Below are 25,430 nucleotides of genomic sequence, written 5' to 3'. Positions count from 1 at the left end.
TGGTGTGTTTCTCAATCAACCAAACTGGTTTTGCTGCTCAGTGACAAACTACACTAAATCTAGAACCAAAACATGCCGCCACCGGGAGGACTCGAACCTCCAACCTTTCGGTTAACAGCCGAACGCGCTAACCGATTGCGCCACGGAGGCCGAGTTTTTTTTTTTTTTTTTTTCTTTATTGCCTGGCTTTGACACAAATACACCGCACTGGAACTCAAAACAACAGGAAAAAAAGGAATAATATATGTACACAAAGGTAGCTAGCGTTGCCTAACACCCACTGAGGGGCAGGCATTGTCATGTTAAAATTCCTTGAGCACCGTCAAAGGTTCCAGCTTTGACAGCCACTCAGGAGCACATGGTTGCAATTTAAGCACGTCGATCCATCGCTGCACACTTTCACGGAAATACATGCGGGCTGGCCGTGCATCTGGATCGCAGTGATAACCAGCCATTCGTGCGCGCCATATACTGTGGAGGCACATTAACATAACCTGGTCTAACGGCATATCATCGTGGTTATCCAATGGCAAGTACCTAATGCCATGGGAATCAAGTGGCAACTGTTTTTTTATTGTCCTTTGCAGAACATCCCACAAATATACCCCCTCCCAGCAATGCAAAAACACGTGATCTATTGTCTCTGGTTGTTTGCAGATGAGACATTGGGCCCCCCACGGTAGGAACATACCCTTCTCCTCCATAAATGATTTTACACTCAAAGTACCGGTATGCAGCATAAAGAAAAACGTTTTAGCTCCAGGAGCAACTTGCATTTTCTTTACGCGTTTTAGTACATTACTTCCTGTGCCTCCATAGTATAAAGCTCGGTACAAGGGCACCGGGAACACCACTTCACAAACATCCTTGTATAATGTTCTCCTGTTAACATTACTTAAATACTCTTTCGAAAAACGTGCGCTTAAGAATTTCACACTCAAAACAATTTCCCTAAAGAAGCCAAACAGAGAACCAGGCATACATTGAGTATACACTACGAAATCAGGCAACGCTCGACCAAGTCTCTCTTGACACACTGTGCGCAGGAATGGATCACTGGAATCCCTAAAAAACATAAACCGGTTGACAATCTGTCGCACAAACAAATGACCCAGACCGAGCCCCCCATGCTTCACCTGCCGGAACAAATTTGTCCGACTGCACCTCTCCCAACTCGAGGCCCAAACAAACACCGCAAAAACTCGATGCAATTTTTGCACATTTAGACGGGAGCAATGCAACACTTGCATAACATACCATAACTTACTAATTAAAAACAGGTTGCAAACTGCGGCTCTTGCAAATATTGATAATTGAGCGTTTTTTCATTTCTCCGCTTTTTCACTGGTTTCTTTGACCTGCTCTCGCCAGTATGGCTCGCTTTCCTTGTAAAATTTCAAGGGCACACCCAAGTACTTTGCAGGCGTTGTAACCCACGACACATTAGCAAAAGTGTCGGGGGTCAGCTGCCATTCTCCGTGCCAAAATCCCAGGCACTTACCCCAGTTAACTTTACTCCCTGTGACTTTGCTAAAATGTTTTACCACATCCACTGTCTTCTTTATACTCTCCTTATTTACACAAAAAACCGCAACGTCGTCTGCGTAAGCCAACAATTTGACTTCTGACTCCTGCAGTCGAAAACCATCAATGTCATTGTTTTGTAGGATGCTTAAACACAACGTTTCAATATAAATGCCGAACAAAAGAGGGCTGAGGGGGCAACCTTGGCGCACCGAACGTCGTACGTTGATGGGGGCCCCCAGTGACTTATTGACAATTAATCTCGTAGTGCAGTTACGGTACGCCAAAGCCACTCCCTCTCGAATAACAGAGCCGACATTAACATAGTCTAATATACTTAACAGAATAGTATGTGCCACACAATCAAAAGCTTTCTCCAAGTCCAACTGCAGTAACGCAACACATGCATGAGTTGCATCGCAGCATTCGAGCACACTTCGCGCTTTGTGAATGTTCTGAAAGATAGATCGCCCTTTGATACCGCACGTTTGGTGAGGGCCCACTAGTTCGCATATAACCGTTTGTAGTCTGCCAGCAAGCACCTTCATATAAATCTTGTAATCAACGTTTGTCAGAGCAATGGGCCTGTAAGACGACAACTGCCTAAGCTTATCTGGTTGGTCAGTTTTCGGAATAAGTACTGTGTGCGACGATCCGAAAGACGCAGGCAGTGCCTTCAGTTCATACGCTTCATTAAATAAGGCACACAACAAAGGTGATAGCTGTTCCTTGAACGCTTTATAAAAAGCCGCACTCAGGCCATCAGGCCCGGGTGATTTCCCTGGGTTTAAATTTTCTATTGCCTGCTGCACTTCTTTTTCGCTTATTGGCCGCTCCAGTCTTTCTTTTTGTTCCTCGTCAATTTTTGGCATCGCGTCAAGAAAGGATTCTTTAAAACGGTCCAAATAAACCTCTCGGGACGAAAATAGATCTTCATAATACTCCCGGAAAGCTTTCGCGATTCCTTCGTTATCAGTTTCTGTGCGTCCTGCCCAATCTACCTCTGCCACGTGATTTCGCCTTGCATTTGCTTTTTCTATTCCCAACGATCTTTTTGTCGGCGTCTCATCCATGGCCAATTTTTCCGCTCTTGCACGCACTAACGCTCCTTGGTATCTGTCTTCTTCTATCAAGTTAATCTGTTCTTTTATTTTTCGAATATCCTCTATCCATCTGCCGGGTGCCTTACATTCCTGTTCGTGTAGTTTTGCGAGCAAAGCCTTAAGCTGGGTTTCTGTAATTTTCTTCTCGTACACCAGGCAACTGGATCTGTCAATGGCTTTAATTTTAATCTGTTCCTTGCACAACTCCCACTGTTTCCAGATTTCGAGCCAAGTCCCTGGCCTCACTTTAATCAATTCATTCAATACCACGCGTCTAAAGGCATCATCCTTAAGCAATTTGTTGTTGAATTTCCATAACTCCCAGCTAAATGCATTGCTCCGTTTTTTGGTGCCGAATAAGCATTGCACCAAACAGTGATCCGTGAATGTCATAGGCACCACTCGGTATTCATTGCATGAATGAATCAAATCCAGCGATGCGTAAATTCTGTCCAGACGCGCGTGGCTAGAACCTTGGAAGTGCGTGTACTGAACGGCACGCGGTCCTTCCAAGCAATCAGCCACATCCTCCATATTCCATTCGCTTATTACCTGGCATAACATTTTAGTGCTCTTGTCTCTGAATCCGCGTGTGCTGGTTTTGTCTCGAGCATTCAGTACACAGTTAAAATCGCCCAGCAATACTACCTGCCTTTCCGTACTTAACTGCTGCATAACATTCTCGAAAAACACTGTTCTTTCCTCCACACAGTTAGGAGCGTACACACAAATAATGCGCCACTCAACACCGCTGTATACACAATCAGCCACTACACACCGTCCAGAAGAGCATGAGGAGTAGCCCTTTACAACCAGACCAGGCAGCTTTTTGACGAACAATACACACCCGGCCGATGTCCCAACTGCGTGGCTAACAATGGCGTAAAATCTAGCCGTGAAACGTCGCACCATGCTCCCGGTCTCTTCCTCCCCATCAACCTTAGTTTCTTGCACGGCAAGCACGTCAATATCGTGGTCAGTTAAGAGCCGGTGCACCTGGCTCTGCTTCTTTTTGCCTGCCAATCCCCTGACGTTTAACGTGGCTACTCTTAAGGTGGTTTCGGGCGCCATTTTCATCAAGGGTGAAGAGACCGAAAGCATGGTGCTTACCTCTCCCGTCTAGCGCGTTGCTAGACGCCGTCGTTGGATCCATCCCCGTCCGGTGCGAGCGGCTGACCCGGCAGCGGGGGCACTTTATCCGCTGCCCGTCTCTCTGATGATATGTTTGGCCGCGGACGTAGCGTGGACCGCCGGGATTGCCCCGTTTTTGCTGGTGGCTCGTCGACGCTGGGGGCTGACACCTGGTTACCTTCAGGTTCGGACTGTGTGTGGGATCGCTTGGCTGGGGCTGGGACGCTTGGCTTACGAACAGCACTGGTGTCCGAGTGGTCCTCCCCATTATCCTGTTCCATACCATTTGCCGGCTCAAGTGCCGTGCCTTCCTCATTGATAGTGAGCTCAGGTGCAGAGTCCGCTCTCCCCACATCCCTCGCAGCATTGCCGCTTTCTGCCGAGTCCACCGATGAATCCGTCTCCCGTGTCTTCGTTCGAACCTCTCCGGCACCCTTCGCCGCCTCCTCCGCCTCGACCACGTCCATTGTGAGCTCCGCCGACCGTTCCGCAGTTCCATGTCCCGCGGCCGAAGCGTACGAAAGCACACAGGCAGCCTCGTCATGTCCGTAGCGTCTACACTTTGGACAACGCGGTACCTTACATTCACGTCGAACGTGACCGGTACCGCGGCAGCGCAGGCACTGCATCGCTCGCCCAGGCACCACGACAAGGGCTAGCTCTCCGGCAACTCGCAGCTGGTGAGGCAAGTCGTCGACCTTAATGCCGGGTTTCAATTTGAGGAGCACAGTCCTCGTGGTGGACCCCTTCTCCTTGACGCCTTGAACTCTCCACCTTTCCCGGGTCACCTCGGTCACATTCCCAAACGCAGCAAAAGCCGTCCGGATGTCGTCGTCTGCCACACCGTGCAACATCCAGTGAAGTCGCAGCTTCACCTGTTGGTCTTCGGGATCAATAATGAGGCAACGGCGTCCCTTAACTTCGATTTCCTTGAAAGCCGCCAATTTCTTCGTTGCTTCGGTGCTGCTTAACGTGACCGCCCAAACATGGTTGATCTGATACGCCCCCAACGCCACAACGTCGGGGAGCGCACCAGCCTTGACCAGGGCGTCGCGGAAATCCTCGACCCTGTATGGCCTGACTCGCACATCGCCGTGCAAAAAAAGCGTGTTAAAAACAACGCGTCCGGTGGGCAAAGTTGGCAGAATAATCTGATACTCGGTATCGTCCATGTCGTCGAGCCTGTTTCCGCGGCTGGAAAGGGCCGCTATCGCCGCTCCGCTGGAGCACATGATCCTGCGACCGTTCACTACGGTGTCCGGAAGTAGAATGCGCCACGGAGGCCGAGTTGGGAGGTATGCCAAGAAGAATGCTTCTCTATCTAACAACACCCTCGGGCAGCTTAAAATGGCTAGGGCGTTTAGTGTTTCATGAAGCATTTTTTTATTTAATGCACGAGAATACAGGAACAAAGCAAAATATCAATTGGTGTGTTTCTCTCAATCAACCAAACTTGTTTTCTTGCTCAGTGACAAACTACACTAAAGCTAGAACCAAAACATGCCGCCACCGGGAGGACTCGAACCTCCAACCTTTCGGTTAACAGCCGAACGCGCTAACCGATTGCGCCACGGAGGCCGAGTTGGGAGGTATGCCAAGAAGAATGCTTCTCTAGCTAACAACACCCTCGGGCAGCTTAAAATGGCTAGGGCGTTTATTGTTTCATGAAGCATTTTTTTTTATTTAATGCACGAGAATACAGGAACAAAGCAAAATATCAATTGGTGTGTTTCTCTCAATCAACCAAACTTGTTTTGCTGCTCAGTGACAAACTACACTAATGCTAGAACCAAAACATGCCGCTACCGGGAGGACTCGAAACTCCAACCTTTCGGTTAACAGCCGAACGCGCTAACCGATTGCGCCACGCAGGCCGAGTTAGGGGGTATGCCAAGAAGTATGCTTCTCTAGCTAACAACACCCTCGGGCAGCTTAAAATGGCTAGGGCGTTTAGTGTTTCATGAAGCATTTTTTTATTTAATGCACGAGAATACAGGAACAAAGCAAAATATCAATTGGTGTGTTTCTCTCAATCAACCAAACTTGTTTTGCTGCTCAGTGACAAACTACACTAATGCTAGAACCAAAACATGCCGCTACCGGGAGGACTCGAAACTCCAACCTTTCGGTTAACAGCCGAACGAGCTAACCGATTGCGCCACGGAGGCCGAGTTGGGAGGTATGCCAAGAAGAATGCTTCTCTAGCTAACAACACCCTCGGGCAGCTTAAAATGGCTAGGGCGTTTAGTGTTTCATGAAGCATTTTTTTTTATTTAATGCACGAGAATACAGGAACAAAGCAAAATATCAATTGGTGTGTTTCTCAATCAACCAAACTTGTTTTGCTGCTCAGTGACAAACTACACTAAAGCTAGAACCAAAACATGCCGCCACCGGGAGGACTCGAAACTCCAACCTTTCGGTTAACAGCCGAACGCGCTAACCGATTGCGCAACGCAGGCTTTTTTTTTTTTTTTCTTTATTGCCGTGAAACAGAAAACAAAAATACACATGATAAAACACGTCAACTACACTTGAGCTAACGCGTACGCGGCTAAAATCTTTTCAGGTTCACCAACTCATCAAATAGACATTGCCAATGTGGTGGATCCTGCTGCATCCTGAAAGTTTCGCGTATATACACCGCACTTTCAATGAACTTTTCACGCGCAGATCGTGTATTTATATCTGCGTGACGCACCTGCATTCGTGTTTTCCACAAACTATGGAGACCAAGAAGCATAATTAAATTATAAGGTGCATCATCGTTCTGCACTGGTAGGAATCTGATTCCGTACGGAGTTAGGGGAAGTTCCTTTTTAATTGTCCTTTGGAGGACGTCCCACAGAAAAACAGCATCCCAACACTGTAAGAAGACGTGTTCAATTGTCTCCGGTTTTTTGCACAACAGGCAATTTGTTGTCCATGGGACGAAGATACCTTTTTCATTCAGCCAGGTTTTAACAGGGAGCGTATTAGAGTGAAGTTTGAAAAGGAACGTTTTAGCAGATGGCCTCACGGGCATCTTCTTTACTCTTTTCAAAACATCCTGCCCTGGGCCTCCACAGTGTATTTCCCTGTAAAAAGGCACCGGCAGCATCACGTCAATGAGATCTTTATACAGTTTTTTTCTGGGAACATTGAAAAGGTAATCAAAAGAAAACCGCACTTCCAGCAACTTGCACGAAAAAACAACTTCGCGCAGGTAGCCAGTCACAGTACCAGGCATGCTTTCACATGACACAATCCATTCAGGGAGCAGCCTCTGCAATCGCACTTGCATCACAGTTCTTAGAAAGGTATCTTTTTGATCACGCAGGAATATAAATCGCGAAACCACTTGTCGCAAGAACAAATGAGCAAGGCCAAGCCCGCCCCTTTTAACAGAAATAAACAAGTTCGTCCGGGCGGTTTTTTCCCATGTGGATGCCCAAATAAAAACAGCAAAAACGCGGTGCATTTTCTGAATTGAGGTTCGTGAGACACACAACACATTCATGAGGTACCACAGCCTTGAAATAAGAAAAACATTGCAAATGGAAGCGCGCGAAAACATTGAGAGTTGCCTTCCTTGCCACGCATCCGCTTTTTCTTTCGCTCTGGATGTTTCTTCCATCCAGTGCATGTTGGCATCTCGATAACAATCTAAAGGCACGCCTAGATATCGTGTTGGGAGAGCAGACCATCGCAGCTTACAGAAGAAATCAGGTGTCACGTCCCAATCACCGTGCCAAAACCCAGAGCTTTTCTCCCAATTGATCTTACATCCGGTTTGATCACAAAATGTTTGGACGACACCCGTAACTTCACAGATGCTCTTTCTAGTTGCACAAAACACTGCTATGTCATCAGCATATGCCAGCATTTTCACGTGTGCTGATTGCAGCTTGAACCCTAAAATGCGATCGCTATCAATGATAGCCAAGCAAAGTGGCTCTAAATACAGTGCAAAAAGCAGGGGTGAGAGTGGGCAGCCCTGCCTTACCGATGAACGTACTGCGATGCTGTCAGTCAGTTCACCATTCACTATAATACGGGTCGTGCAGTTCGCGTAAGCCATTTTAACACCCTCCACTATGACTTTTCCAAGGTTAGAATGCTCCAAAATGGAAAAAGGAATTTCGTGAGAAACATGGTCAAAGGCTTTCGCCAAATCTAACTGCATCATGGCTATCTGACCACCGAGTGCATCAACACATTCTAGTACGGTTCTTGCGACATGTATATTCGTGGCAATGGATCGACCCTTGATGCCGCACGTTTGATGAGATCCAACCAGTTTTTTTATTACGCTTTGCAGTCTTTTTGCTAAAACCTTCATATACACCTTGTAGTCAACATTGGTGAGGCTAATCGGTCGATATGACCCCACCAACAGTCGTTTTTCCGGATCATCTGTCTTGGGTATTAACACAATGTGCGATGTAGCGAAAGACAATGGAACAGTATTACGTTCATAAGCTTCAGTGATTACATCGAGCATAAACTGAGCCGCATACTGCTGAAAAGTTTTAAAGAAGGCAGCGCTTAGACCATCTGGCCCAGGGGCCTTCCCAGGTGTCAGGTCATCTATTGCAGATTCTATCTCCTGCAACGTTATCGGTGTTTCTAGGCGCGCTTTACTTTCGTCATCCAGTGCAGGCATCAGTCTTAGAAAGTCTGTTTGAAAGCCGCCTACAGTCTCAAGCTTAGCGCTAAGCAGTTCTTCGAAGTGCTCTGCTACCGCATGCTGAATATCTTTAGCATCTTCTGTGATATGGCCGCCATACCTTATACTCCTAATTTCTTTCTGGCAGGCGTATCTTTTCTCGTCTGCTAGGGCTCGTTTTGTCGGCACTTCTCCAGCCCAAAGTTTTTCAGCCCTTGCACGTATGACAGCCGCTGTGTATCTTTCGCTGTCGATTGTTTCCAGCTCACTTTTAAGCTCTCGTATTTTACTGGCGAAATGCCCTGGCACAGTACTTTCCATGCTCAAAAAAAGAGCAAGTTGTTCATTCAGTTCTTTTTCTTTTTCTTTCTCTTTGTATCGCAGCTTACTACTCTTTTCTATTGCTTTCAATTTGACCCACTCTTTGAAGCTGTCCCATTCCGCTGCAAAACTTACTGGTCGCATAGCAAGACGATTTTCAAACTCTGTCTTAACTTCAGTAAGGAACTCTTCATCGGCAAGAAGTTTGGCATTCAGTTTCCATAGGTACCAGTTAAATCGCGATTTCTTTCCTTTGCGACCAAACACTGCACTCACGAGACAATGATCGCTGAAAGACACAGGTTTGACATCATATGCAGTACATAGGGAAACAAGATCTACCGAGGCATACACCCTGTCCAATCTGGCATGGCTATCTCGCTGAAAGTGCGTGAACTCTGGCTGGTTTCCAGTGGAGAACACACTACCAACATCCTCAAGGCTATACTCATGTGCAAGTGCATTCAACAGCTCGGAGCTCCTGTCTCTTCGAGGTTTACACTTGGCCGCTCGGTCCACAGCTGCGCACACACAGTTGTAGTCACCAAGTACAAGCAAGATTTTGTCGACCTTCAACCACAACTCAATAGACTGAAAAAACAATTCACGCTCACGCCCTGAATTGGGAGCATACACACACACAACACGCCAGCATAAATTAGAGTAGGTAAAATCGGTAACCAAAAGCCGACCACTTGGACAGGCAAAAACGGACTCTACGCTTACTCCCAGCGTGTTACGTATAAATAAAAGGCACCCACCCGATACACCAACAGAATGGCATACACACACATAAAAGTTTGTTTGAAAAGAAGCCACCATACGGTCAGTGCTTTCTTGGCTCTCAATCTTTGACTCTTGCACAGCTGCTATATCTATATCATTATCCACAAGGAGGCGACTGAGCTGGCATTGTCGCCTTCTCGCTCCCAGTCCTCTAACATTCAAAGTAGCTACGTGTAACGGCGAATTAAGCTTGAGAGTCATGTACTAGAGAGAGACGCCAGTACCGGCATGGTGCCTACCTTCATGGTTGCGTGGCCTCCGCTTCTGACAAACAGCGGCGTATGCATGCATGTAATGTCCTGCCAGCAGAATGTCGGGATGCATTCAAACGAAGTCCAAGCCCATTGTTTCATTTTTGCTAACACACGCACCACTTGGTTGTAGAAGGTTCGTGACGCTGGTCGGTAGGCAGCCGACCCACAAATCGTTCAGGTCTCCACAAAAACTACGGAGGCGGTTTCCCCGCCTGCCGCGTGTCAGCCGAGAAGTTCGGCTTCGGTCTTAACGTGGCTCTTCGGATGCCAGAAGTTTTCGGCGGCGGCTCACCACAAACACCGCCTGGCAGCTGAGTCTCCTCGACGCTTTCCTCATGCGGACGTTTCGCGGCAATTAAGGCTGCTGTCTCCGGCCCAACCTCCATGGCATCAGTACAGGAAGGCTCAGTACTGAGATGATCCTCAGCGTCAGAAAATTTGGTTAAGTCTTCTGACCCTTCCTTTGACTCGCTTTCATGGTCCTGGGATGGAACGTTCAAGACATGCCGAGGTTCATTCTTTTCATTTGAGACCATCACCTTACCCTTTGTTAAAACCGTCATGGAAGGCGCGTCCTGTTTCGTTGACTGACCTCTAATGTCAGCAGCCTCCTCCGCATCCGCCTCGTCCATAATTAACTCGGACGAGTCTTCGCTGGTCCCAGGTCCGGCAATGCTAGCGTAGGTTCGTGCACACTGGTTGTCTTCATGCCCGAACCGTCGGCAGGTTCCGCAGCGAGGAACCCGGCACTCTTTGCGGATGTGACCCGTACTCCGGCAGCGTAGGCACAACGGGGGTCTGCCTGGCACAATGACGAGCGCGAGCTCACCGCTAACATTGAGCTGATGCGGCAGGTCGTCGAGCTTCATGCCAGCTTTCAGCTTCAGCGTGACGAGTCTAGTTGTAGAGCCCTTTTCCAGCATACCTTTAACACGCCAGCGCTCCCGGGAAACGTCTGACACCTTTCCGTACGGCGCAAATGCAGCACGAACATCTTCATCTGGCACGTTGTGAAGTAGCCAGTGAAGCTTGAGTCGCACGTCCTGGTTCGCCGGGTCAATCACCAAGCAGCGACCGTTTTTCACAGACAGCTCACCTACACTGACAATCTTGTTGACGGCTTCAGTATCCTTGAGAGTGACGGCCCAGACGTGGCTCATCCGATACGCCCCCATAGCGATAACATCGGGGATTAGCGAGTGTTGTGCTAAAGCATCCCGGAAATCTTCCACCCGGTACGGGCGGGCCCTGATATCGGCGTGCAAAAAAACGGTATTCAAAACAAACCGACCTGTTGGAAGTGCAGGCAAAACGACCTGGTAAGTGTTGTCCTTTTCAGCAGTCCTGTTACCGCGGCCTGACATGGCCGCTGAAGCCGCTCCTGAGGAGCCCTGCATCCTGCGTCCGTTCACTGGCGTGGCCGAAAGCAGAATCCATTGCGCCACGCAGGCCGAGTTAGGGGGTATGCCAAGAAGAATGCTTCTCTAGCTAACAACACCCTCGGGCAGCTTAAAATGGCTAGGGCGTTTAGTGTTTCATGAAGCATTTTTTTATTTAATGCACGAGAATACAGGAACAAAGCAAAATATCAATTGGTGTGTTTCTCAATCAACCAAACTTGTTCTGCTGCTCAGTGACAAACTACACTAAAGCTAGAACCAAAACATGCCGCCACCGGGAGGACTCGAACCTCCAACCTTTCGGTTAACAGCCGAACGCGCTAACCGACTGCGCCACGGAGGCCGAGTTGGGGGTATGCCAAGAAGAATGCTTCTCTAGCTAACAACACCATCGGGCAGCTTAAAATAGCTAGGGCGTTTAGTGTTTCATGAAGCATATTTTTTTATTTAATGCACGAGAATACAGGAACAAAGCAAAATATCAATTGGTGAGTTTCTCTCAATCAACCATACTTGTTTTGCTGCTCAGTGACAAACGACACTAAAGCTAGAACCAAAACATGCCGCCACCGGGAGGACTCGAACCTCCAACCTTTCGGTTAACAGCGGAACGCGCTAACCGATTGCGCCACGGAGGCCAAGTTGTGGGGTATGCCAAGAAGTATGCTTCTCTAGCTAACAACACCCTCGGGCAGCTTAAAATGGCTAGGGCGTTTAGTGTTTCATGAAGCATTTTTTTATTTAATGCACGAGAATACAGGAACAAAGCAAAATATCAATTGGTGTGTTTCTCTCAATCAACCAAACTTGTTTTCTTGCTCAGTGACAAACTACACTAAAGCTAGACCCAAAACATGCCGCCACCGGGAGGACTCGAACCTCCAACCTTTCGGTTAACAGCCGAACGCGCTAACCGATCGCGCCAAGCAGGCTTTTTTTTTTTTTTTTCTTTATTGCCGTGAAACAGAAAACAAAAATACACATGATAAAACACGTCAACTACACTTGAGCTAACGCGTACGCGGCTAAAATCTTTTCAGGTTCACCAACTCATCAAATAGACATTGCCAATGTGGTGGATCCTGCTGCATCCTGAAAGTTTCGCGTATATACACCGCACTTTCAATGAAGTTTTCACGCGCAGATCGTGTATTTATATCTGCGTGACGCACCTGCATTCGTGTTTTCCACAAACTATGGAGACCAAGAAGCATAATTAAATCATAAGGTGCATCATCGTTCTGCACTGGTAGGAATCTGATTCCGTACGGAGTTAGGGGAAGTTCCTTTTTAATTGTCCTTTGGAGGACGTCCCACAGAAAAACAGCATCCCAACACTGTAAGAAGACGTGTTCAATTGTCTCCGGTTTTTTGCACAACAGGCAATTTGTTGTCCATGGGACGAAGATACCTTTTTCATTCAGCCAGGTTTTAACAGGGAGCGTATTAGAGTGAAGTTTGAAAAGGAACGTTTTAGCAGATGGCCTCACGGGCATCTTCTTTACTCTTTTCAAAACATCCTGCCCTGGGCCTCCACAGTGTATTTCCCTGTAAAAAGGCACCGGCAGCATCACGTCAATGAGATTTTTATACAGTTTTTTTCTGGGAACATTGAAAAGGTAATCAAAAGAAAACCGCACTTCCAGCAACTTGCACGAAAAAACAACTTCGCGGAGGTAGCCAGTCACAGTACCAGGCATGCTTTCACATGACACAATCCATTCAGGGAGCAGCCTCTGCAATCGCACTTGCATCACAGTTCTTAGAAAGGTATCTTTTTGATCACGCAGGAATATAAATCGCGAAACCACTTGTCGCAAGAACAAATGAGCAAGGCCAAGCCCGCCCCTTTTAACAGAAATAAACAAGTTCGTCCGGGCGGTTTTTTCCCATGTGGATGCCCAAATAAAAACAGCAAAAACGCGGTGCATTTTCTGAATTGAGGTTCGTGAGACACACAACACATTCATGAGGTACCACAGCCTTGAAATAAGAAAAACATTGCAAATGGAAGCGCGCGAAAACATTGAGAGTTGCCTTCCTTGCCACGCATCCGCTTTTTCTTTCGCTCTGGATGTTTCTTCCATCCAGTGCATGTTGGCATCTCGATAACAATCTAAAGGCACGCCTAGATATCGTGTTGGGAGAGCAGACCATCGCAGCTTACAGAAGAAATCAGGTGTCACGTCCCAATCACCGTGCCAAAACCCAGAGCTTTTCTCCCAATTGATCTTACATCCGGTTTGATCACAAAATGTTTGGACGACACCCGTAACTTCACAGATGCTCTTTCTAGTTGCACAAAACACTGCTATGTCATCAGCATATGCCAGCATTTTCACGTGTGCTGATTGCAGCTTGAACCCTAAAATGCGATCGCTATCAATGATAGCCAAGCAAAGTGGCTCTAAATACAGTGCAAAAAGCAGGGGTGAGAGTGGGCAGCCCTGCCTTACCGATGAACGTACTGCGATGCTGTCAGTCAGTTCACCATTCACTATAATACGGGTCGTGCAGTTCGCGTAAGCCATTTTAACACCCTCCACTATGACTTTTCCAAGGTTAGAATGCTCCAAAATGGAAAAAGGAATTTCGTGAGAAACATGGTCAAAGGCTTTCGCCAAATCTAACTGCATCATGGCTATCTGACCACCGAGTGCATCAACACATTCTAGTACGGTTCTTGCGACATGTATATTCGTGGCAATGGATCGACCCTTGATGCCGCACGTTTGATGAGATCCAACCAGTTTTTTTATTACGCTTTGCAGTCTTTTTGCTAAAACCTTCATATACACCTTGTAGTCAACATTGGTGAGGCTAATCGGTCGATATGACCCCACCAACAGTCGTTTTTTCCGGATCATCTGTCTTGGGTATTAACACAATGTGCGATGTAGCGAAAGACAATGGAACAGTATTACGTTCATAAGCTTCAGTGATTACATCGAGCATAAACTGAGCCGCATACTGCTGAAAAGTTTTAAAGAAGGCAGCGCTTAGACCATCTGGCCCAGGGGCCTTCCCAGGTGTCAGGTCATCTATTGCAGATTCTATCTCCTGCAACGTTATCGGTGTTTCTAGGCGCGCTTTACTTTCGTCATCCAGTGCAGGCATCAGTCTTAGAAAGTCTGTTTGAAAGCCGCCTACAGTCTCAAGCTTAGCGCTAAGCAGTTCTTCGAAGTGCTCTGCTACCGCATGCTGAATATCTTTAGCATCTTCTGTGATATGGCCGCCATACCTTATACTCCTAATTTCTTTCTGGCAGGCGTATCTTTTCTCGTCTGCTAGGGCTCGTTTTGTCGGCACTTCTCCAGCCCAAAGTTTTTCAGCCCTTGCACGTATGACAGCCGCTGTGTATCTTTCGCTGTCGATTGTTTCCAGCTCACTTTTAAGCTCTCGTATTTTACTGGCGAAATGCCCTGGCACAGTACTTTCCATGCTCAAAAAAAGAGCAAGTTGTTCATTCAGTTCTTTTTCTTTTTCTTTCTCTTTGTATCGCAGCTTACTACTCTTTTCTATTGCTTTCAATTTGACCCACTCTTTGAAGCTGTCCCATTCCGCTGCAAAACTTACTGGTCGCATAGCAAGACGATTTTCAAACTCTGTCTTAACTTCAGTAAGGAACTCTTCATCGGCAAGAAGTTTGGCATTCAGTTTCCATAGGTACCAGTTAAATCGCGATTTCTTTCCTTTGCGACCAAACACTGCACTCACGAGACAATGATCGCTGAAAGACACAGGTTTGACATCATATGCAGTACATAGGGAAACAAGATCTACCGAGGCATACACCCTGTCCAATCTGGCATGGCTATCTCGCTGAAAGTGCGTGAACTCTGGCTGGTTTCCAGTGGAGAACACACTACCAACATCCTCAAGGCTATACTCATGTGCAAGTGCATTCAACAGCTCGGAGCTCCTGTCTCTTCGAGGTTTACACTTGGCCGCTCGGTCCACAGCTGCGCACACACAGTTGTAGTCACCAAGTACAAGCAAGATTTTGTCGACCTTCAACCACAACTCAATAGACTGAAAAAACAATTCACGCTCACGCCCTGAATTGGGAGCATACACACACACAACACGCCAGCATAAATTAGAGTAGGTAAAATCGGTAACCAAAAGCCGACCACTTGGACAGGCAAAAACGGACTCTACGCTTACTCCCAGCGTGTTACGTATAAATAAAAGGCACCCACCCGATACACCAACAGAATGGCATACACACACATAAAAGTTTGTTTGAAAAGAAGCCACCATACGGTCAGTGCTTTCTTGGCTCTCAATCTTTGACTCTTGCACAGCTGCTATATCTATATCATTATCCACAAGGAGGCGACTGAGCTGGCATTGTCGCCTTCTCGCTCCCAGTCCTCTAACATTCAAAGTAGCTACGTGTAACGGCGAATTAAGCTTGAGAGTCATGTACTAGAGAGAGACGCCAGTACCGGCATGGTGCCTACCTTCATGGTTGCGTGGCCTCCGCTTCTGACAAACAGCGGCGTATGCATGCATGTAATGTCCTGCCAGCAGAATGTCGGGATGCATTCAAACGAAGTCCAAGCCCATTGTTTCATTTTTGCTAACACACGCACCACTTGGTTGTAGAAGGTTCGTGACGCTGGTCGGTAGGCAGCCGACCCACAAATCGTTCAGGTCTCCACAAAAACTACGGAGGCGGTTTCCCCGCCTGCCGCGTGTCAGCCGAGAAGTTCGGCTTCGGTCTTAACGTGGCTCTTCGGATGCCAGAAGTTTTCGGCGGCGGCTCACCACAAACACCGCCTGGCAGCTGAGTCTCCTCGACGCTTTCCTCATGCGGACGTTTCGCGGCAATTAAGGCTGCTGTCTCCGGCCCAACCTCCATGGCATCAGTACAGGAAGGCTCAGTACTGAGATGATCCTCAGCGTCAGAAAATTTGGTTAAGTCTTCTGACCCTTCCTTTGACTCGCTTTCATGGTCCTGGGATGGAACGTTCAAGACATGCCGAGGTTCATTCTTTTCATTTGAGACCATCACCTTACCCTTTGTTAAAACCGTCATGGAAGGCGCGTCCTGTTTCGTTGACTGACCTCTAATGTCAGCAGCCTCCTCCGCATCCGCCTCGTCCATAATTAACTCGGACGAGTCTTCGCTGGTCCCAGGTCCGGCAATGCTAGCGTAGGTTCGTGCACACTGGCTGTCTTCATGCCCGAACCGTCGACAGGTTCCGCAGCGAGGAACCCGGCACTCTTTGCGGATGTGACCCGTACCCCGGCAGCGTAGGCACAACGGGGGTCTGCCTGGCAGAATGACGAGCGCGAGCTCACCGCTAACATTCAACTGATGCGGCAGGTCGTCGAGCTTCATGCCAGCTTTCAGCTTCAGCGTTACGAGTCTAGTTGTAGAGCCCTTTTCTAGCATACCTTTAACACGCCAACGCTCCCGGGAAACTTCCGACACCTTTCCGTAAGGCGCAAATGCAGCACGAACATCTTCATCTGGCACGTTGTGTAGTAGCCAGTGAAGCTTGAGTCGCACGTCCTGGTTCGCCGGGTCAATCACCAAGCAGCGACCGTTTTTCACAGACAGCTCACCTACACTGACAATCTTGTTGACGGCTTCAGTATCCTTGAGAGTGACGGCCCAGACGTGGCTCATCCGATACGCCCCCATAGCGATAACATCGGGGATTAGCGAGTGTTGTGCTAAAGCATCCCGGAAATCTTCCACCCGGTACGGGCGGGCCCTGATATCGGCGTGCAAAAAAACGGTATTCAAAACAAACCGACCTGTTGGAAGTGCAGGCAAAACGACCTGGTAAGTGTTGTCCTTTTCAGCAGTCCTGTTACCGCGGCCTGACATGGCCGCTGAAGCCGCTCCTGAGGAGCCCTGCATCCTGCGTCCGTTCACTGGCGTGGCCGAAAGCAGAATCCATTGCGCCACGCAGGCCGAGTTAGGGGGTATGCCAAGAAGAATGCTTCTCTAGCTAACAACACCCTCGGGCAGCTTAAAATGGCTAGGGCGTTTAGTGTTTCATGAAGCATTTTTTTATTTAATGCACGAGAATACAGGAACAAAGCAAAATATCAATTGGTGTGTTTCTCAATCAACCAAACTTGTTCTGCTGCTCAGTGACAAACTACACTAAAGCTAGAACCAAAACATGCCGCCACCGGGAGGACTCGAACCTCCAACCTTTCGGTTAACAGCCGAACGCGCTAACCGACTGCGCCACGGAGGCCGAGTTGGGGGTATGCCAAGAAGAATGCTTCTCTAGCTAACAACACCATCGGGCAGCTTAAAATAGCTAGGGCGTTTAGTGTTTCATGAAGCATATTTTTTTATTTAATGCACGAGAATACAGGAACAAAGCAAAATATCAATTGGTGAGTTTCTCTCAATCAACCATACTTGTTTTGCTGCTCAGTGACAAACGACACTAAAGCTAGAACCAAAACATGCCGCCACCGGGAGGACTCGAACCTCCAACCTTTCGGTTAACAGCCGAACGCGCTAACCGATTGCGCCACGGAGGCCAAGTTGTGGGGTATGCCAAGAAGTATGCTTCTCTAGCTAACAACACCCTCGGGCAGCTTAAAATGGCTAGGGCGTTTAGTGTTTCATGAAGCATTTTTTTATTTAATGCACGAGAATACAGGAACAAAGCAAAATATCAATTGGTGTGTTTCTCTCAATCAACCAAACTTGTTTTCTTGCTCAGTGACAAACTACACTAAAGCTAGACCCAAAACATGCCGCCACCGGGAGGACTCGAACCTCCAACCTTTCGGTTAACAGCCGAACGCGCTAACCGATTGCGCCACGGAGGCCGAGTTGGGAGGTATGCCAAGAAGAATGCTTCTCTAGCTAACAACACCCTCGGGCAGCTTAAAATGGCTAGGGCGTTTAGTGTTTCATGAAGCATATTTTTTTTTATTTAATGCACGAGAATACAGGAACAAAGCAAAATATCAATTGGTGAGTTTCTCTCAATCAACCATACTTGTTTTGCTGCTCAGTGACAAACGACACTAAAGTAAGAACCAAAACATGCCGCCACCGGGAGGACTCGAACCTCCAACCTTTCGGTTAACAGCCGAACGCGCTAACCGATTGCGCCACGGAGGCAAAGTTGGGGGGTATGCCAAGAGGAATGCTTCTCTAGCTAACAACACCCTCGGGCAGCTTAAAATGGCTAGGGCGTTTAGTGTTTCATGAAGCAATTTTTTTATTTAATGCACGAGAATACAGGAACAAAGCAAAATATCAATTGGTGTGTTTCTCTCAATCAACCAAACTTGTTTTGCTGCTCAGTGACAAACTACACTAAAGCTAGAACCAAAACATGCCGCCACCGGGAGGACTCGAACCTCCAACCTTTCGGTTAACAGCCGAACGCGCTAACCGATTGCGCCACGGAGGCCGAGTTGGGGGGTATGCCAAGAAGAATGCTTCTCTAGCTAACAACACCCTCGGGCAGCTTAAAATGGCTAGGGCGTTTAGTGTTTCATGAAGCATATTTTTTTTTATTTAATGCACGAGAATACAGGATCAAAGCAAAATATCAATTGGTGAGTTTCTCTCAATCAACCATACTTGTTTTGCTGCTCAGTGACAAACGACACTAAAGCTAGAACCAAAACATGCCGCCACCGGGAGGACTCGAACCTCCAACCTTTCGGTTAACAGCCGAACGCGCTAACCGATCGCGCCACGGAGGCCGAGTTGGGGGGTATGCCAACAAGAATGCTTCTTTAGCTAACAACACCCTCGGGCAGCTTAAAATGGCTAGGGCGTTTAGTGTTTCATGAAGCATTTTTTTTATTTAATGCACGAGAATACAGGAACAAAGCAAAATATCAATTGGTGTGTTTCTCTCAATCAACCAAACTTGTTTTGCTGCTCAGTGACAAACTACACTAAAGCTAGAACCAAAACATGCCGCCACAGGGAGGACTCGAACCTCCAACCTTTCGGTTAACAGCCGAACGCGTTAACCGATTGCGCCACGGAGGCCAAGTTTGGGGGTATGCCAAGAAGAATGCTTCTCTATCTAACAACACCCTCGGGCAGCTTAAAATGGCTAGGGCGGTTAGAGTTTCATAAAGCATTTTTTTATTTAATGCACGAGAATACAGGAACAAAGCAAAATATCAATTGGTGTGTTTCTCTCAATCAACCAAACTTGTTTTCTTGCTCAGTGACAAACTACACTAAAGCTAGAACCAAAACATGCCGCCACCGGGAGGACTCGAACCTCCAACCTTTCGGTTAACAGCCGAACGCGCTAACCGATTGCGCCACGGAGGCAGAGTGGGAGGTATGCCAAGAAGAATGCTTCTCTAGATAACAACACCCTCGGGCAGCTTAAATTGGCTAGGGCGTTTAGTGTTTCATGAAGCATTTTTTTTTTATTTAATGCACGAGAATACAGGAACAAAGCAAAATATCAATTGGTGTGTTTCTCTCAATCAACCAAACTTGTTTTGCTGCTCTGTGACAAACTACACTAATGGTAGAACCAAAACATGCCGCTACCGGGAGGACTCGAACCTCCAACCTTTCGGTTAACAGCGGAACGCGCTAACCGATTGCGCCACGGAGGCCGAGTTGGGAGGTATGCCAAGAAGAATGCTTCTCTAGATAACAACACCCTCGGGCAGCTTAAATTGGCTAGGGCGTTTAGTGTTTCATGAAGCATTTTTTTTATTTAATGCACGAGAATACAGGAACAAAGCAAAATATCAATTGGTGTGTTTCTCTCAATCAACCAAACTGGTTTTGCTGCTCAGTGACAAACTACACTAAAGCTAGAACCAAAACATGCCGCCACAGGGAGGACTCGAACCTCCAACCTTTCGGTTAACAGCCGAACGCGCTAACCGATTGCGCCACGGAGGCCGAGTTGGGGGTATGCCAAGAAGAATGCTTCTCTATCTAACAACACCCTCGGGCAGCTTAAAATGGCTAGGGCGTTTAGTGTTTCATGAAGCATTTTTTTATTTAATGCACGAGAATACAGGAACAAAGCAAAATATCAATTGGTGTGTTTCTCTCAATCAACCAAACTTGTTTTCTTGCTCAGTGACAAACTACACTAATGCTAGAACCAAAACATGCCGCTACCGGGAGGACTCGAAACTCCAACCTTTCGGTTAACAGCCGAACGCGCTAACCGATTGCGCCACGCAGGCCGAGTTAGGGGGTATGCCAAGAAGAATGCTTCTCTAGCTAACAGCACCCTCGGGCAGCTTAAAATGGCTAGGGCGTTTAGTGTTTCATGAAGCATTTTTTTTTTTATTTAATGCACGAGAATACAGGAACAAAGCAAAATATCAATTGGTGTGTTTCTCTCAATCAACCAAACTGGTTTTGATGCTCAGTGACAAACTACACTAAAGCTAGAACCAAAACATGCCGCCACCGGGAGGACTCGAACCTCCAACCTTTCGGTTAACAGCCGAACGCGCTAACCGATGGCGCCACGGAGGCCGAGTTGGGAGGTATGCCAAGAAGAATGCTTCTCTAGCTAACAACACCCTCGGGCAGCTTAAAATGGCTAGGGCGTTTAGTGTTTCATGAAGCATTTTTTTTATTTAATGCACGAGAATACAGGAACAAAGCAAAATATCAATTGGTGTGTTTCTCAATCAACCAAACTTGTTTTGCTGCTCAGTGACAAACTACACTAAAGCTAGAACCAAAACATGCCGCCACCGGGAGGACTCGAACCTCCAACCTTTCGGTTAACAGCCGAACGCGCTAACCGATGGCGCCACGGAGGCCGAGTTGGGAGGTATGCCAAGAAGAATGCTTCTCTAGATAACAACACCCTCGGGCAGCTTAAAATGGCTAGGGCGTTTAGTGTTTCATGAAGCATTTTTTTTTTATTTAATGCACGAGAATACAGGAACAAAGCAAAATATCAATTGGTGTGTTTCTCTCAATCAACCAAACTGGTTTTGATGCTCAGTGACAAACTACACTAAAGCTAGAACCAAAACATGCCGCCACCGGGAGGACTCGAACCTCCAACCTTTCGGTTAACAGCCGAACGCGCTAACCGATGGCGCCACGGAGGCCGAGTTGGGAGGTATGCCAAGAAGAATGCTTCTCTAGATAACAACACCCTCGGGCAGCTTAAAATGGCTAGGGCGTTTAGTGTTTCATGAAGCATTTTTTTTTTTATTTAATGCACGAGAATACAGGAACAAAGCAAAATATCAATTGGTGTGTTTCTCTCAATCAACCAAACTGGTTTTGATGCTCAGTGACAAACTACACTAAAGCTAGAACCAAAACATGCCGCCACCGGGAGGACTCGAACCTCCAACCTTTCGGTTAACAGCCGAACGCGCTAACCGATGGCGCCACGGAGGCCGAGTTGGGAGGTATGCCAAGAAGAATGCTTCTCTAGCTAACAACACCCTCGGGCAGCTTAAAATGGCTAGGGCGTTTAGTGTTTCATGAAGCATTTTTTTTATTTAATGCACGAGAATACAGGAACAAAGCAAAATATCAATTGGTGTGTTTCTCAATCAACCAAACTTGTTTTGCTGCTCAGTGACAAACTACACTAAAGCTAGAACCAAAACATGCCGCCACCGGGAGGACTCGAAACTCCAACCTTACGGTTAACAGCCGAACGCGCTAACCGATTGCGCCACGCAGGCCGAGTTAGGGGGTATGCCAAGAAGAATGCTTCTCTAGCTAACAACACCCTCGGGCAGCTTAAAATGTCTAGGGCGTTTAGTGTTTCATGAAGCATTTTTTTATTTAATGCACGAGAATACAGGAACAAAGCGAAATATCAATTGGTGTGTTTCTCAATCAACCAAACTTGTTCTGCTGCTCAGTGACAAACTACACTAAAGCTAGAACCAAAACATGCCGCCACCGGGAGGACTCGAACCTCCAACCTTTCGGTTAACAGCCGAACGCGCTAACCGACTGCGCCACGGAGGCCGAGTTGGGGGTATGCCAAGAAGAATGCTTCTCTAGCTAACAACACCATCGGGCAGCTTAAAATAGCTAGGGCGTTTAGTGTTTCATGAAGCATATTTTTTTTATTTAATGCACGAGAATACAGGAACAAAGCAAAATATCAATTGGTGAGTTTCTCTCAATCAACCATACTTGTTTTGCTGCTCAGTGACAAACGACACTAAAGCTAGAACCAAAACATGCCGCCACCGGGAGGACTCGAACCTCCAACCTTTCGGTTAACAGCCGAACGCGCTAACCGATTGCGCCACGGAGGCCAAGTTGTGGGGTATGCCAAGAAGTATGCTTCTCTAGCTAACAACACCCTCGGGCAGCTTAAAATGGCTAGGGCGTTTAGTGTTTCATGAAGCATTTTTTTATTTAATGCACGAGAATACAGGAACAAAGCAAAATATCAATTGGTGTGTTTCTCTCAATCAACCAAACTTGTTTTCTTGCTCAGTGACAAACTACACTAAAGCTAGACCCAAAACATGCCGCCACCGGGAGGACTCGAACCTCCAACCTTTCGGTTAACAGCCGAACGCGCTAACCGATTGCGCCACGGAGACGAGTTGGGAGGTATGCCAAGAAGAATGCTTCTCTAGCTAACAACACCCTCGGGCAGCTTAAAATGGCTAGGGCGTTTAGTGTTTCATGAAGCATTTTTTTTATTTAATGCACGAGAATACAGGAACAAAGCAAAATATCAATTGGTGTGTTTCTCAATCAACCAAACTTGTTTTGCTGCTCAGTGACAAACTACACTAAAGGTAGAACCAAAACATGCCGCCACCGGGAGGACTCGAAACTCCAACCTCTCGGTTAACAGCCGAACGCGCTAACCGATTGCGCCACGCAGGCCGAGTTAGGGGGTATGCCAAGAAGAATGCTTCTCTAGCTAACAACACCCTCGGGCAGATTAAAATGGCTAGGGCGTTTAGTGTTTCATGAAGCATTTTTTTTATTTAATGCACGAGAATACAGGAACAAAGCAAAATATCAATTGGTGTGTTTCTCAATCAACCAAACTTGTTTTGCTGCTCAGTGACAAACTACACTAAAGCTAGAACCAAAACATGCCGCCACCGGGAGGACTCGAACCTCCAACCTTTCGGTTAACAGCCGAACGCGCTAACCGATTGCGCCACGGAGGCCGAGTTCGGAGGTATGCCTAGAAGAATGCTTCTCTAGCTAACAACACCCTCGGGCAGCTTAAAATGGCTAGGGCGTTTAGTGTTTCATGAAGCATTTTTTTAATTTAATGCACGAGAATACAGGAACAAAGCAAAATATCAATTGGTGTGTTTCTCTCAATCAACCAAACTTGTTTTGCTGCTCAGTGACAAACTACACTAATGCTAGAACCAAAACATGCCGCTACCGGGAGGACTCGAAACTCCAACCTTTCGGTTAACAGCGGAACGCGCTAACCGATTGCGCCACGGAGGCCGAGTTGGGAGGTATGCCAAGAAGAATGCTTCTCTAGCTAACAACACCCTCGGGCAGCTTAAAATGGCTAGGGCGTTTAGTGTTTCATGAAGCATTTTTTTTTATTTAATGCACGAGAATACAGGAACAAAGCAAAATATCAATTGGTGTGTTTCTCTCAATCAACCAAACTTGTTTTCTTGCTCAGTGACAAACTACACTAAAGCTAGAACCAAAACATGCCGCCACCGGGAGGACTCGAAACTCCAACCTTTCGGTTAACAGCCGAACGCGCTAACCGATTGCGCCACGCAGGCCGAGTTAGGGGGTATGCCAAGAAGAATGCTTCTCTAGCTAACAACACCCTCGGACAGCTTAAAATGGCTAGGGCGTTTAGTGTTTCATGAAGCATTTTTTTTTATTGAATGCACGAGAATACAGGAACAAAGCAAAATATCAATTGGTGTGTTTCTCTCAATCAACCAAACTGGTTTTGCTGCTCAGTGACAAACTACACTAAAGCTAGAACCAAAACATGACGCCACCGGGAGGACTCGAAACTCCAACCTTTCGGTTAACAGCCGAACGCGCTAACCGATTGCGCCACGGAGGCCGAGTTGGGAGGTATGCCAAGAAGAATGCTTCTCTAGCTAACAACACCCTCGGGCAGCTTAAAATGGCTAGGGCGTTTAGTGTTTCATGAAGCATTTTTTTTATTTAATGCACGAGAATACAGGAACAAAGCAAAATATCAATTGATGTGTTTCTCAATCAACCAAACTTGTTTTGCTGCTCAGTGACAAACTACACTAAAGCTAGAACCAAAACATGCCGCCACCGGGAGGACTCGAAACTCCAACCTTTCGGTTAACAGCCGAACGCGCTAACCGATTGCGCCATGCAGGCCGAGTTAGGGGGTATGCCAAGAAGAATGCTTCTCTAGCTAACAACACCCTCGGGCAGCTTAAAATGGCTAGGGCGTTTAGTGTTTCATGAAGCATATTTTTTTATTTAATGCACGAGAATACAGGAACAAAGCAAAATATCAATTGGTGAGTTTCTCTCAATCAACCATACTTGTTTTGCTGCTCAGTGACAAACGACACTAAAGCTAGAACCAAAACATGCCGCCACCGGGAGGACTCGAACCTCCAACCTTTCGGTTAACAGCCGAACGCGCTAACCGATTGCGCCACGGAGGCCAAGTTGTGGGGTATGCCAAGAAGTATGCTTCTCTAGCTAACAACACCCTCGGGCAGCTTAAAATGGCTAGGGCGTTTAGTGTTTCATGAAGCATTTTTTTATTTAATGCACGAGAATACAGGAACAAAGCAAAATATCAATTGGTGTGTTTCTCTCAATCAACCAAACTTGTTTTCTTGCTCAGTGACAAACTACACTAAAGCTAGACCCAAAACATGCCGCCACCGGGAGGACTCGAACCTCCAACCTTTCGGTTAACAGCCGAACGCGCTAACCGATTGCGCCACGGAGGCCGAGTTGGGAGGTATGCCAAGAAGAATGCTTCTCTAGCTAACAACACCCTCGGGCAGCTTAAAATGGCTAGGGCGTTTAGTGTTTCATGAAGCATTTTTTTTATTTAATGCACGAGAATACAGGAACAAAGCAAAATATCAATTGGTGTGTTTCTCAATCAACCAAACTTGTTTTGCTGCTCAGTGACAAACTACACTAAAGGTAGAACCAAAACATGCCGCCACCGGGAGGACTCGAAACTCCAACCTCTCGGTTAACAGCCGAACGCGCTAACCGATTGCGCCACGCAGGCCGAGTTAGGGGGTATGCCAAGAAGAATGCTTCTCTAGCTAACAACACCCTCGGGCAGATTAAAATGGCTAGGGCGTT

General features: G+C 47.1%; 17 non-coding genes across 17 annotated transcripts; all 17 read right to left on the bottom strand.

Annotated features, from left to right (window-relative positions):
- Positions 1 to 76: 76 nt before the first annotated feature.
- Positions 77 to 150, bottom strand: TRNAN-GUU (transfer RNA asparagine (anticodon GUU)). Its single transcript has one exon. It is a non-coding gene; the product is annotated as a tRNA-Asn (tRNA).
- A 5,112-nt stretch (positions 151 to 5,262) lies between these two features.
- Positions 5,263 to 5,336, bottom strand: TRNAN-GUU (transfer RNA asparagine (anticodon GUU)). Its single transcript has one exon. It is a non-coding gene; the product is annotated as a tRNA-Asn (tRNA).
- Positions 5,337 to 11,436: 6,100 nt separating this feature from the next.
- Positions 11,437 to 11,510, bottom strand: TRNAN-GUU (transfer RNA asparagine (anticodon GUU)). Its single transcript has one exon. It is a non-coding gene; the product is annotated as a tRNA-Asn (tRNA).
- A 5,807-nt stretch (positions 11,511 to 17,317) lies between these two features.
- Positions 17,318 to 17,391, bottom strand: TRNAN-GUU (transfer RNA asparagine (anticodon GUU)). The gene has a single exon. It is a non-coding gene; the product is annotated as a tRNA-Asn (tRNA).
- Positions 17,392 to 17,612: 221 nt separating this feature from the next.
- Positions 17,613 to 17,686, bottom strand: TRNAN-GUU (transfer RNA asparagine (anticodon GUU)). The gene has a single exon. It is a non-coding gene; the product is annotated as a tRNA-Asn (tRNA).
- Positions 17,687 to 17,906: 220 nt separating this feature from the next.
- Positions 17,907 to 17,980, bottom strand: TRNAN-GUU (transfer RNA asparagine (anticodon GUU)). Its single transcript has one exon. It is a non-coding gene; the product is annotated as a tRNA-Asn (tRNA).
- Positions 17,981 to 18,204: 224 nt separating this feature from the next.
- Positions 18,205 to 18,278, bottom strand: TRNAN-GUU (transfer RNA asparagine (anticodon GUU)). Its single transcript has one exon. It is a non-coding gene; the product is annotated as a tRNA-Asn (tRNA).
- A 221-nt stretch (positions 18,279 to 18,499) lies between these two features.
- On the bottom strand, positions 18,500 to 18,573 carry TRNAN-GUU (transfer RNA asparagine (anticodon GUU)). The gene has a single exon. It is a non-coding gene; the product is annotated as a tRNA-Asn (tRNA).
- A 224-nt stretch (positions 18,574 to 18,797) lies between these two features.
- On the bottom strand, positions 18,798 to 18,871 carry TRNAN-GUU (transfer RNA asparagine (anticodon GUU)). The gene has a single exon. It is a non-coding gene; the product is annotated as a tRNA-Asn (tRNA).
- Positions 18,872 to 19,386: 515 nt separating this feature from the next.
- On the bottom strand, positions 19,387 to 19,460 carry TRNAN-GUU (transfer RNA asparagine (anticodon GUU)). The gene has a single exon. It is a non-coding gene; the product is annotated as a tRNA-Asn (tRNA).
- Positions 19,461 to 19,977: 517 nt separating this feature from the next.
- On the bottom strand, positions 19,978 to 20,051 carry TRNAN-GUU (transfer RNA asparagine (anticodon GUU)). The gene has a single exon. It is a non-coding gene; the product is annotated as a tRNA-Asn (tRNA).
- A 1,990-nt stretch (positions 20,052 to 22,041) lies between these two features.
- TRNAN-GUU (transfer RNA asparagine (anticodon GUU)) lies at positions 22,042 to 22,115 on the bottom strand. The gene has a single exon. It is a non-coding gene; the product is annotated as a tRNA-Asn (tRNA).
- Positions 22,116 to 22,337: 222 nt separating this feature from the next.
- TRNAN-GUU (transfer RNA asparagine (anticodon GUU)) lies at positions 22,338 to 22,411 on the bottom strand. Its single transcript has one exon. It is a non-coding gene; the product is annotated as a tRNA-Asn (tRNA).
- A 220-nt stretch (positions 22,412 to 22,631) lies between these two features.
- On the bottom strand, positions 22,632 to 22,705 carry TRNAN-GUU (transfer RNA asparagine (anticodon GUU)). The gene has a single exon. It is a non-coding gene; the product is annotated as a tRNA-Asn (tRNA).
- Positions 22,706 to 23,216: 511 nt separating this feature from the next.
- Positions 23,217 to 23,290, bottom strand: TRNAN-GUU (transfer RNA asparagine (anticodon GUU)). Its single transcript has one exon. It is a non-coding gene; the product is annotated as a tRNA-Asn (tRNA).
- Positions 23,291 to 24,692: 1,402 nt separating this feature from the next.
- On the bottom strand, positions 24,693 to 24,766 carry TRNAN-GUU (transfer RNA asparagine (anticodon GUU)). The gene has a single exon. It is a non-coding gene; the product is annotated as a tRNA-Asn (tRNA).
- Positions 24,767 to 24,986: 220 nt separating this feature from the next.
- On the bottom strand, positions 24,987 to 25,060 carry TRNAN-GUU (transfer RNA asparagine (anticodon GUU)). Its single transcript has one exon. It is a non-coding gene; the product is annotated as a tRNA-Asn (tRNA).
- Positions 25,061 to 25,430: the final 370 nt, after the last annotated feature.

Source organism: Amblyomma maculatum, chromosome 7 (genome assembly GCF_055883805.1).
Source record: "Amblyomma maculatum isolate TAMU_Amacu chromosome 7, ASM5588380v1, whole genome shotgun sequence".
NCBI lineage: Eukaryota > Metazoa > Arthropoda > Arachnida > Ixodida > Ixodidae > Amblyomma > Amblyomma maculatum.
Note: the sequence above shows the minus strand (reverse complement) of the source record. Positions and strands in the feature narration are given on the sequence as shown.